The sequence below is a fragment of the Marmota flaviventris genome, chromosome 10, assembly GCF_047511675.1.
Source record: "Marmota flaviventris isolate mMarFla1 chromosome 10, mMarFla1.hap1, whole genome shotgun sequence".
NCBI classification, from domain to species: Eukaryota; Metazoa; Chordata; class Mammalia; order Rodentia; family Sciuridae; genus Marmota; species Marmota flaviventris.
The window spans coordinates 6,887,986-6,900,183 of record NC_092507.1 but is presented as its reverse complement, the minus strand read 5'-3'; positions in this window follow the sequence as shown (position 1 = coordinate 6,900,183).

The following is a 12,198-nucleotide window of genomic DNA, read 5'->3' as shown; positions in this document are numbered from 1 at the left end:
AATATAAGAAAGTTGTAATTTTGTGGATTGGTCTCTGTGTCCTCTATTCTGTACCATTGGTCCACCTGCCTGTTTTGGTACCAGTACCATGCTGTTTTTATTACTATTGCTCTGTAGTACAGTTTGAAATCTGGTATCGCTATACCTCCAGATTCACACTGCCTGCTTAGAATTGCTTTTGCTATTCTGGGTCTTTAGTTTTTCCATATGAATTTCATGATTGCTTTATCTATTTCTACAAGAAATGCCATTGGGATTTTGACTGGCATCACATTAAACCTGTAGAGAACTTTGGGTAATATCGCCATTTTGATGATGTTAGTTCTGCCTATCTATGAACAGGGTACATTTTTCCATCTTCTAAGATCTTCTTCTATCTCTCTCTTTAGGGTTCTGTAGTTTTCATTGTATAACTCTTTCACCTCTTTTGTTAGGTTGATTCCCAAGTATTTTATTTTTTTTTGAGGATATTGTGAATGGAGTGGTTTTCCTCATTTCCATTTCAGAAGTTTTGTTGCTGATATACAGGAATGCCTTTGATTTATGCATGTTGATTTTATATCCTGCCACTTTGCTGAATTCATTTATTAACTCTAGCAGTTTCTTTGTAGACCCTTTTGGGTCTGTTAGATATATTATCATATCATCCGCAAATAGTGATAATTTAAGTTCTTCTTTTCCTATTTTTATGCCTTTAATTTCTTTTGTCTGTCTAATTGCTCTGGCTAGTATTTCAAGAACTAAATTGAATAGAAGTGGTGAGAGAGGGCATCCCTGTCTTGTTCCAGATTTTAGAGGGAATGCCTTCAGTTTTTCTCCATTTAGAATGATGCTAGCCTAAGGCTTAGCATATATAGCTTTTACAATGTTGAGGTAAGTTCCTGTTATCCCTAGTTTTTCTAGTGTTTTGAACATAAAGGGATGCTGTACTTTGTCGAATGCTTTTTCTGCATCTATCGAGATGATCATATGGTTCTTATCTTTAAGTCTATTGATGTGGTGAATAACATTTATTGATTTCTGTATATTGAGCCAGCCTTGCATCCCCGGGATGAATCCTACTTGACCATGGTGCACAATTTTTTTGATATGCTTTTGTATTCTATTCGCCAGGATTTTATTGAGAATTTTTGCATCTAAGTTCATTAGAGATATTGGTCTGTAGTTTTCTTTCTTTGAAGTGTCTTTGTCTGATTTCGGGATCAGGGTGATGTTGGCCTCATAGAATGAATTTGGAAGAGCTCCTTCTTTTTCTATTTCTTGAAATAGCTTGAAAAGTATTGGTATTAATTCTCCTTTGAAGGTTTTGTAAAACTCCGCTGTATACCCATCCGGTCCAGGGCTTTTCTTGGTTGGTAGTCTTTTGATGGCTTCTTCTATTTCTTCCTTTGTTATTGGTCTGTTTAAATTGTGTGTGTCTTCCTGACTCAATCTGGGCAGATCATATGACTTAAGAAATTTATCGATATCTTCACTATCTTCTATTTTATTGGAATATAGGGTTTCAAAATACTTTCTAATTATCTTCTGTATTTCTGTAGTATCTGTTGTGATATTGCCTTTTTCTCTTCTTCTCTTTGTTAGCATGGCTAAGGGTCTGTCAATCTTATTTATTTTTTCAAAGAACCAACTTTTAGTTTTATCAATTTTTTCAATGTTTTTTTTTTTTGTTTTGTTTCAATTTCGTTGATTTCCGCTCTGATTTTAATTGTTTCTTGTCTTCTAGTACATTTGCTGTTGTTTTGCTCTTCCTTTTCTAGGGTTTTAAGATGTATTGTGAGTTCATTTATTTGTTGGTTTTTTTCTTTTTTTGAGGAATGAACTCCAGGAAATGAATTTCCCTCTTAAAACTGCTTTCATTGTGACCCATAGATTCCGGTATGTTGTGTCTGTATTGTCGTTTATCTCTAAGAATTTTTTTATTTCCTCCTTTATGTCTTCTGTAACCCATTGATCATTCAGTAACATATTGTTCATTTTCCAGGTGATGCAGGATTTTTCCTTCCTTCTTTTATCGTTGATTTCCAGTTTCATTCCATTATAATCAGATATGGTGCATGGTATTATCTCCACACCTTTATATTTACTGATAGCTGCCCTATGGCATAATATATGGTCTATCTTTGAGTAGGATCCATGTGCTGCTGAGAAGAACGTGTATCCACTTGATGATGGTTGATATATTCTATATATGTCGGTTAAGTCTAGGTTATTGATTGCGTTATTGAGTTCTATAGTTTCTTTATTCAGCTTTTGTCTAGAGGATCTGTCTAATGGCGAGAGCGGTGTGTTGAAGTCACCCATAATTATTGTGTTGTGCTCTATTTGACTCTTGAACTTGAGGAGAGTTTGTTTTATGAACGTTGCAGCACCATTGTTTGGTGCATACAAATTGATAATTGTTATGTCTTGTTGGTGGATGGTTCCTTTTAACAGTATATAGTGTCCTTCTTTATCCCTTTTGATTAACTTAGGTTTGAAGTTGATTTTATTCGATATGAGTTTGGCCACTCCTGCTTGCTTCCGAGGGCCATGTGAGTGGTATGATTTTTCCCAACCTTTCACCTTCAGCCTGTGTATGTCTTTTCCTATCATATGAGTCTCCTGAAGGCAGCATATTGTTGGATTTGTTTTTTTAATCCAGGTTACTAGCCTATGTCTCTTGATTGGTGAATTTAAGCCATTAACATTTAAGGTTACAATTGAAATATGGTTTGTACTTCCAGTCATGTTTATTTATTTATTTATTTTAGTTTGGCTAGTTTTTCCTCTTTGGTTATTTTTCTCCCCCTTTACTGAGATACCTCCCACTGTTAGTTTTGGGCGCTATTTTTCAATTCCTCTTCTTGTAGTATTTGGCTCAAAATGCTTTGCAGTGCTGGTTTTCTGGCTGCGAATTCTTTTAGCTTTTGTTTATCGTGAAAGATTTTAATTTCATTGTCAAATCTGAAGCTTAATTTTGCTGGATACAGTATTCTTGGTTGGAATCCATTATTTTTCAGCATTTGAAATACGTTGTTCCAGGATCTTCTCGCTTTCAAAGTCTGTGATGAAAAATCAGCCGTTAACCTAATTGGTTTACCCCCGAATGTAATCTGCCTCCTTTCTCTCGTAGCTTTTAATATTCTCTCCTTGTTCTGTATGTTGGCTATCTTCATAATTATATGTCTTGGAGTTGGTCTATTACGGTTTTGAATGTTTGGGGTCCTGTAGGCTTCCAGGATTTGGCAATCCATTCCATCTTTCATCTCTGGGAAGTTTTCTAGGATTATTTCATTTAATAGGTTGTCCATTCCTTTGGTTTGAACCTCTATACCTTCTTCTATCCCAATGACTCTCAAGTTTGGTTTTTTTATGATATCCCATAACTCTTGGATAGATTGCTCATGAGATTTAACCATCCTTTCTGTGTTGACTACATTCTTTTCAAGATGATAAACTTTGTCTTCATTATCTGATGTTCTGATTTCTACTTGATCTAGTCTATTTATAATATTCTCATTAGAGTTTTTAATTTGGTTTATGGTTTCCTGCATTTCTAGGATTTTTTTTTTTAAATCTCTATCTCCTGGTAAAGCTCGTTCTTTGCAGTTTGAATTTCTTTGTTTAATTCGTTTTCAAAATATACTTTCATTGCTTGGACTTGCTGTGTCATGTCTTCTCTAATATTCTGTTCCATCTGAGTTAGGTATGCCTTGAGTTCTTTCCCTGTCCATGTTTCTGATGCTTCTAGGTCCTCCTGTAGATTTAAGTTGTCCTGCATTGTTTGTAATCCTTTTTTCCCTTGTTTTTTCATGTTGTTCACGTTACTTTCCAGCTCTGTTTGACTGCTGTGTAACTGCTTTCTCCTATAAATTTGTTTTGGTTTTGTATATCTCTGTTGTCTCTCCTTTGTGGTGGGAGATTATGCCTAGAAATGTTGGGCTTTATTGTACTTTAAAGCTGATTCATTCAATTCATAAAAGGCTTCTGGGTTCTGTATGCATATAGTGATTTGTTGTTTGTTCTTAGGACTTTATGTTTAGGTTAGGTGCTATGATGGTACGAGGGTTAGTATGTCTTGGCTACTTTAGTAGATTGCTCTACTGAAGGGGGATACTAACAGGCGATTGGATCAGGGTGTTGGTAGTAGCTAGGTATTTAGGAGCCCTATAGACAGCCTCGAGACATTCACCTATTTGCATTTAGACAATTACATAATGCTTGGGATGAAAGTTGGGGGGTAGGGGAAGGAAGGTGCTCTTAAAAAGAAAGAAGGAGAGAGAGAGAGATTAGAGGAGAATGAAAAGAACAATAAAACTTGAAACAGGAAAGAAAGAAGGAAAAGGGGAGAAAGGAACAGAGAGAGAAGAGGGAAAAAAAATTGAAGTCTTAGAGATCCATTTTCTTCTCTTCCAGTAGGCGGGGCTGTGCCCTCCGATCGGAGCTTCTGCCCTCTGCGTGCTGATAGCAATCCCTCTAAGGCGGCTCCTGGAAGACTCTCAGTCTTTGTCAGTCCAGAGCCGTTTCACTTCTCTGGCCCCTCCCCCCTTCCTCCTGTCAGCCAGCCAGCCAGGTCCTGTTCACCAGAAGCGGTTCCCCAGAGATCTAGTGACACTTGCAGCCCCACCGCGCTTCCCATTTAAGCCCCAGTGCTGTGATAAACTAGCAGCTAAGACCTTGGGAGTCGCTGCTGGTGATATGGGGGGTTGGGGGTCGGGAATCCCCTCTGCTTCCCTACAGACATGCCCCCGGAGAGATCCCTGAGGTTTCCTGGCTGCTTGTATCTGGCTGGGGTGGGAGTCACACACCTGCTAAAGTGGATTCCGCTGGGAAGGAATTCTGTCGGCCGGAGGTCCGATGATGTCACCTCTCTGCTATGGCAGGCCCCAGGCTCCTTGCCGGAGTGTCCGAAGGGAGGGGTGGGACTGGTCCTTCCCAGTTGGCCTCAGCTCCCGGCTCGCTATTTCATGAAGGTTTGGCTAAAGACCTCTTCCTGCCAAGCTGCGTCTCGGAGTCTAGGCACCCAGTCACGGTGGCGGCGGGCGGGCAGGCAGCCGCGCCATGGCGTGTGGACAGCGGACAGCGGCTGGCGGATCTGGACCTCTGCGTCTCGTGGTGGGGATTCACTCGTCTGAGGCAAACTGTTACTTCCAAAAATCCTAGTAACTCCCAGCAGGTCTCTCTTCAGTGGAATTTTGCTAGGAGATTCTCTGCAAGTAGAATCTAAGCGTTATCTATGCGTCTTTCTGACCCCATCACTGAGGGGGTATTGAAAGCGCTGCCTCTCCGCCCGCCGCCATGTTGGATCCCACATCCCTATTTTGTATTTTGTTTAGAGACAGGGTCTCACTGAGTTGCTTAGGGCCTCGCGGTTGCTGAGGCTGGCTTTGAACTCGCGATCCTCTTGTCCCAGTCTCCCGAGCTGCTGGGATTATAGGTGTGCGCCACCAGGCGGTTTACCATGAATATTTAGATCAATAGAATTCATCATTTATTTTCCCTAAAATTGCACTGTGAAATGTCAATTTGGAAATTCATCTCCAAGCCAGGTGTGGTGGTGCCTTCTTGTGATACTGTTGACTCTAATTTCAGCAACTCAGGAGGCTAAGGCAGGAGGATCACCAGTTCGAGACCACCCTCAGCAACTAAGCAAGACCTTGTCTCAATAAAAAGGGTCAGAGATGTGGCTCGGTGTTAAAGCACCCCTGAGTTCAATCCTCAGTACCAGTTAAAAAAATCAGTATCCATCAATGGGTAGGACTTTCTGCTTCTCAAGTGAATGAAGATATGAATTGTATACATGAGAGGAAAAATAATCTGATGATGAAGCGCCTGGACTCTGGTATCAGGTGACTGGGGTTTACGTTCTAGTGTCCTTCAGTAGTGACATGATCCTGACAAGTTACTTAACCTTTGGTGCTTCATCTGTAAATTTAAAATAATAACAGCATCTACTTCAGAGAGGCAAGTATGAAATGATTTAATGTATAGGGACCTTAGAACAGTGCCCAACACATTCTCTGTAAGCTAACTTTTTTTCTTTCTTTTTTTTTTTTTTTTTTTGTACTGGAGATTGAACCCAGGGGGCTTTACCTCTGAGCTACACTTCTAGTTTTGTTTATTTATTTTCAGACATGGTCCCACTAAGTTGCCAAGGTTAGCCTTGAACTCCTGACACATATACCGTCATACTGCAGGAGACTCTCAGGAAAACCCCCAACTTGGGCAACTTCCTTGCTCTGCCATATGACAAATTTTCCTTTCCAGAGGAGGCACACATGGAAGATGGCATTTTCTGAAGATGGCAGGACAGTGTCCCCTGACGGGTGTGCTCTTCTGAACCCTGCCATGTCCCCATTAGACAGACAGTCTAATTTTCCTCCCCTTGAATCTGAGGGTTGTAGTTGCTTCGGCTGAGTCAGTGTGACTTCTTAGCACTGGCACCTTGGCCAGGTGCGAAGCACAGTGCAAGTGGTGTACTTCTGCTGAAGCCTCACCTGCAGAGCCTTGAGCCACCATGTCATGTCTGCCCAGCCCAAGACCACCGGGGAGGCCACCTGGGAGTCTTCCAACAGGTAGCCCTCGTGAGGTCCCCATATCCCTCCAGTCACCCAGCTGTCTCTTTGCTGAGTCCTCAGACATTATGGAGCAAATACAAGCTTTTCCCTGTCCTCTTTCCAGATTTCCAACCCACAAAAGTAAGAGAATAATAAAAAAAATGGTTATTTTTCATCACTGAGTTTGGGGTGGTGTGTTACACACCAGACAGGGGTAACTGGAACAGCATGTGACATATAATCTAAACACAGTTTGCTGCAGGTCTCTTCCAAAAAGCTGGGTCCCACATCTGCCTCCAAGAATGGGTAGGACTTGCAGGTCCCCTGCCTGGAGACTGCTTAGGAATCCCCTCTGACCCATGTCTTTATTACTGACCCCTTTGTGCCACATACAGCAGGAGGAAGTTGAGGTTGAAGTCCTGATAAGCATACAGTGTCTTTCTTTTTTTTAAGTAAACACCTCAGTTTTTTTCTTCCACATTTTTATTGGTGCATTATAGTGTTCACATTGATGGGATTTGTTGTTACATATTCCTACATGCACATAATAGAACAATGTGACTTGGCCAATATCACTCCCCAGTACCTCTTCCCTCCCTCCCTGCCTCCTGCCCCTTGGTTCCTGTCCTGTACTGATCGCCCTTTGATCTTTAGAAGATCCATCCCTCCCTTTTTCTTTTTTCCTCTCTAATTTCTACATATGAGAGAAAACATATGACCCTTAACCTTCTGAGTTTGGCTTATTTTACTTAACATAATCGTCTTTAGTTACATCCATTTTCCTGCAAAGACATAGTTTCATTTTTCTTTATGGCTGAATAAAACTCCATTGTGTATATACACCACATTTTCTTTATCCATTCATCTGTTGATGGACACCTAGGCTGTTCTGTAGTTAAGCTATTATAAACTGTGCTGCTATGAACATGGGTATGCATGTATCACTGCATTGTGATGACTTGAATTCTTCAGGATAGACCCTGAGGAGTGGTATAACTGGGTCGGATGGTGGTTCTATGCTTAGTCTTTTGAGGGGCCTCCAAACTGGTTTCCATAGTAGTGGACTGATTTGCAGTCCCACCAATAGTGTAAAAGTGCTCCTTTTTCTCCACATCCTCTCTAGCACGTATTATTATTGGTATTGGGGATTGAACCCAGAGGAGCTTAACCACCAAGAACACCTCAGCCCTTTTTATTTTGAGACAGGGTTTCACTAAGTTGCTTAGGGCCTCACTAAGTTGCTGAGGCTGGGGTTGAACTCACAATCCTCCTGCCTCAGCCTCCCAAACCACTGGGATTACAAGCATGCTCTATTATTTGTATTCTTTTTTTTTTTTTTTTACTTTTTTATTTTAATTTTTTAGTTGTTGATCAACCTTTTTTTATTTATTTATATGTGGTGCTGAGAATCGAACCCAGTACCTCACACATGCTAGGCAAGAGCTCTACCACTGAGCCCTAGCCCCAGCCCCTTATTTGAATTCTTGATGACTGCCATTCCGAGTGGAATGAGATGAAATCTCATTGTTGTTGTGATTTGCATGTCTCTAATTTCTAATGATGTTGAATATTTGTTCAACATATTTGTTGGCCATTTGTATTTCTTCTTTTGAGAAGTGTCTGTTTAATTCATTTGCCCATTTATTAATTGGGTTTTTTATTTTTTAGTGTAAATTTTTTTGAGATATCAACTCTGTCAGAAGAGTAGCTAACAAAGATTTTCTTCCATTCTGTGGGTTCTCTCTTCAAGTTTCTAATTGTTTCCTTTGCTGTGCAGAAACTTTTAATTGATGTCATCCCATTTATTAACTCTTGGCCTTAATTCCTGAGCTTTAGGGGTCCTATTGAGAAAGTCTTGCCTGTGCCTAAAAGCTGGAGAGTTGACCCTATGTTTTCTTCTAGGAGTTGCATAGTTTCTGGTCTCATTCCAAGGTTCTGATCCATTTTGAGTTTTTGTGCAAGGTAAGAGATAAGTGTCTAGTCTCATTCTTCTACATATGGATCATCAGTTTTCCTAGCACCATTTGTTTTTTAGGCTGTCTTTTCTCGAGTGTCTGTTTTTGGCACCTTTGTCAAGGATCAGATGACTGTTGATATTCTACCATTGGTCTATGTGTCTGTTTTTGTGCCAGTACCATGCAGTTTTAGTTACTATAACTTTGTAGTAAAATTTGAAGGCAGGTATTGTGATGTCTCCAGCATTGCTTTTTTGGTTTAAAATTGCTTTGGCTACTCTGGGTCTTTTATTCTTCTAAATGAATTTTAGGATTGTTTTTTCTAGTTCTGTGAAGAATGTCATTGGTATTTTGATAGGCATTGTATTGAGTCTGTATATTGCTTTTGGTAGTACAGCCATTTTGACAGTATTAATTCTGCCTATCCATGAACATCTTCTGAGGTCTTCTTCAATTTCTTTCTCCAATGTTCTACAGTTTTCCTTGTAGAGGGCTTTCACCTCCTTGGTTAGAGTTATTCCTAGTTTATTTATTTATTGAGGTTATTGTAAATTGAGTTGTTTTTTTTTATTTCTTTATCAGCAGATTCATTGCTAGTATATAGGAAAATTATGGAGTTTTGTATGTTGTTTTGCCAAATTTATTAGCTCTAGCAGTCTTTTAGTGAAGTTTTTTTGGGCGCTTCTAGGTATAGGATCATATCATCTGCAAACAGTGATAATTTGGCTTCTTCCTTTTCTATTTTTATCCCTTTTATATTCTTCTCTGGCTTAATTGCTGTGTCTAGTACTCCTGGCACTATATTAAATAGGAGTGGTGAGAGTGGTCATCCTTGGGCTGGGGATATAGCTCAGCTGGTACAGTGTTTGCCTCGCATGCACATGGCCCTGGGTTCAAGCCCTAGCACCACCAAAAACAAAGAAAGAAAAGAGAGTGGTCATCCTTGTCTTGTCCCAGATTTTTTTTTTGGGGGGGGGCACTTGGGATTGAATTCAGGGATGCTCAACCACTGAGCCACACCCTCAGTTCTATTTTGTGTATCATTTAGAGACAGGATCTCACTTGAGTTGCTTAGTGCCTCGCTTTTACTGAGGCTGGCTTTGAACTTGCGATCCTCCTGCCTCAGCTTCTGGAGCCACTGGGATTATAGGCGAGCACCACTGCACCCAGCTTGTCCCAGATTTTAAAGAAAATGCTTTCAGTATTTCCCAATTTACTATGAGGTCAGCTTTGGGTTTTTCCTGTGTAGCCTTTATGATGTTGAGGTAGGTTCCTTCTATTCCTAATTTTTTCAATTCTTTTTTTTTTTTTTTATCATGAATGGGTATTGAATTTTGTCAAAGGCTTTCTCTACATCTATTGAGATGACTAAGTGATTTTTGTCCTCAATTCTGCTAATGTGATCAGTTACATTTATTGATTTGCATATGTTAAACCATCCTTGCATCTCTAGAATAAAACCAACTTGGTCATAGTGTAGTTTTTAAAATATTATTATTATTATTTTTACCTTTATTTGTTTTTTGTTTTTAAGTGGTGTTGAGGATGAACCCACTGCCTCACACATGCTAGGCAAGTGCTCTACCACTGAGCTACAATCCCAGCCCTAATATTATTATTGAACACAATTTGCTAATATTTTAAGTATTTTTGCATCTAAGTTCATCAGGGATATTGGTCTGTAGTTTCTTTCCTTGATGTGTCCTTAATCTGGTTTTGGTAAAAGGGTGATATGACTTTATAGAATGAACTCATAAGTGTTCCATAAAAAAAATATTTTTCATGGAATAATTTAGGAGTATTGGTATTAGTTCTTATTTAAAGTTTTGGTAGAACTCAGCTGAGGTGCTCTTCTGATCCTAGGCTTTTCTTTGTTGGAAGGTTTTTATTGTTCTTTGTACATCATTACTAGTTATTGTCTGTTTAGGTTTTCTATGTCCTCTTGATTCAGTTTTGGCAGCTTGTATTTGTCTAGAAATGTATCAATTTCTTCTAGCTTTTCTAATGTATTAGAGTACAAATTTTCAAAATCATCCCTTATGATCTGCTGGATTTCCAGGATGTCCATGGGGATTTCTCCTTTTTCATCTCTTTGGTTTTTCTCCCCTTTTCTTTTGGTTACTTTGGCTAAGGGCTTATCAATCTTGTTTAAAGAATCTATCTTTTCAAAGAAACATCTCTTTGTTTCATCGACCCTTTATATTTTTTTATTTATTACTATTCTCAAGTTCATTGATTTTGGCTCTGATCTTAATTATTTCCTTCCTTCTACTGGGTTTGGAATTGGTTTGTTCTTTTTCAAGAGCCTTGAGATGCATCATTAGGTTGTTTTTTGGTCTTCTTTCTGATCTTCTTATGTAGACACTCATAGCTGTGAACCTTCCTCTTAGAACTGCCTTCACAGTGTTCCAGAGGTCCTGGTGTGTTGTATTACCATTCTCATTCAAGTCTAAGAATTTTATAATTTCTCCTTTGATTTCTTCTATTACCCATTCATCATTCAAATCCCTATTGTGCCATTTTCATGTATTTATATAGCTCCTGTAGGGTTTTGTGTTAATTTCTAATTTCATTCCAGGATGAAATAAGATGCAAGGAATTATATCATTTATTTTTTGTATTTGCTAAGAGTTGCTTTGTGACCTAAAATATGGTCTATTTTGGATAAGTCTACAGTTTCTGCCTGAGGGAAACCCTTTGCTGGAGTAGCCACTGGACTATGCCCAAGTCAGACTGGGCAGGGCTGACCTGGCTGAGGGTAGCCTGTGTCCACCTCCACCTTCAATGACCTCACCTTCAGCAGGAGGCAGACACTCACCAGGGAGCAGTGGCAGGCCCTTTCCAAGGGCCTGTCGGTAACCCTCAAGCAGCTCTGAGATGGGTGTTGTTTCAGCCTTTTTTAAAGAGGAGAAGACACATCCAAAGAGGATAACGACCATGTGAGGCAGCAAATCCAAGAAGGAGCGAAGAGGGCAGGACAGACCCAAACCCAGGCTCCCAGACATCGGGTGAGGCTGTCACTAAAGCCAAGTGGTTTGTTGTACTGGATGGAGGTGAGGGTGCTGGGACAGGACCCAGCGCTTGCGTGGGTGCCCAGTGCAGGCCAAGCACTGCGCTGTTTTCTCTTGGAGAAGCTTCAAATAGCCTGCAGGAGGCTGGTGCTCTTAGCCCCATTTTACAAAGAGAAACCGAGACCAGAGATGGTAAATAATTTCTCCAAAATCCACACAGCAAATAAAGGAGTTGGATTTGAAACCAAATTCCATCATTCACAGCTTTTTTTTTTTTTTAACCTTATTTTATTCATTTATTTTTTCAATGTGGTGCTGAAGATCGAACCCAGTGCCTCACATGTGTTGGGCAAGCGTTCTACCACTGAGCCACAACCCAGCCGCCATTCACCGCTTTTTTTGTTCCCCCAGTGTGCTGGGGGTTGAACGCAGGGCCTCACCCATGCTAGGCAGATGCTCTACCACTGAGCCACATTCCCAGCACTTATTTTTTGACAGGATCTTGCTAAGTTGTCTAGGCTGATCTCTTTCATTCATATATATATATACATATATTTTTTTTTTTTAAGAAAGAGAGAATTTTTTTTTTTTTTTTTTAAAGAGAGAGAGGAGAGGGAGGGGGAGAGAGAGAGATTTTTTTTAATGTTTATTTTTTAGTTTTCGGCAGACACAACATCTTTGTTTGTATGTGGT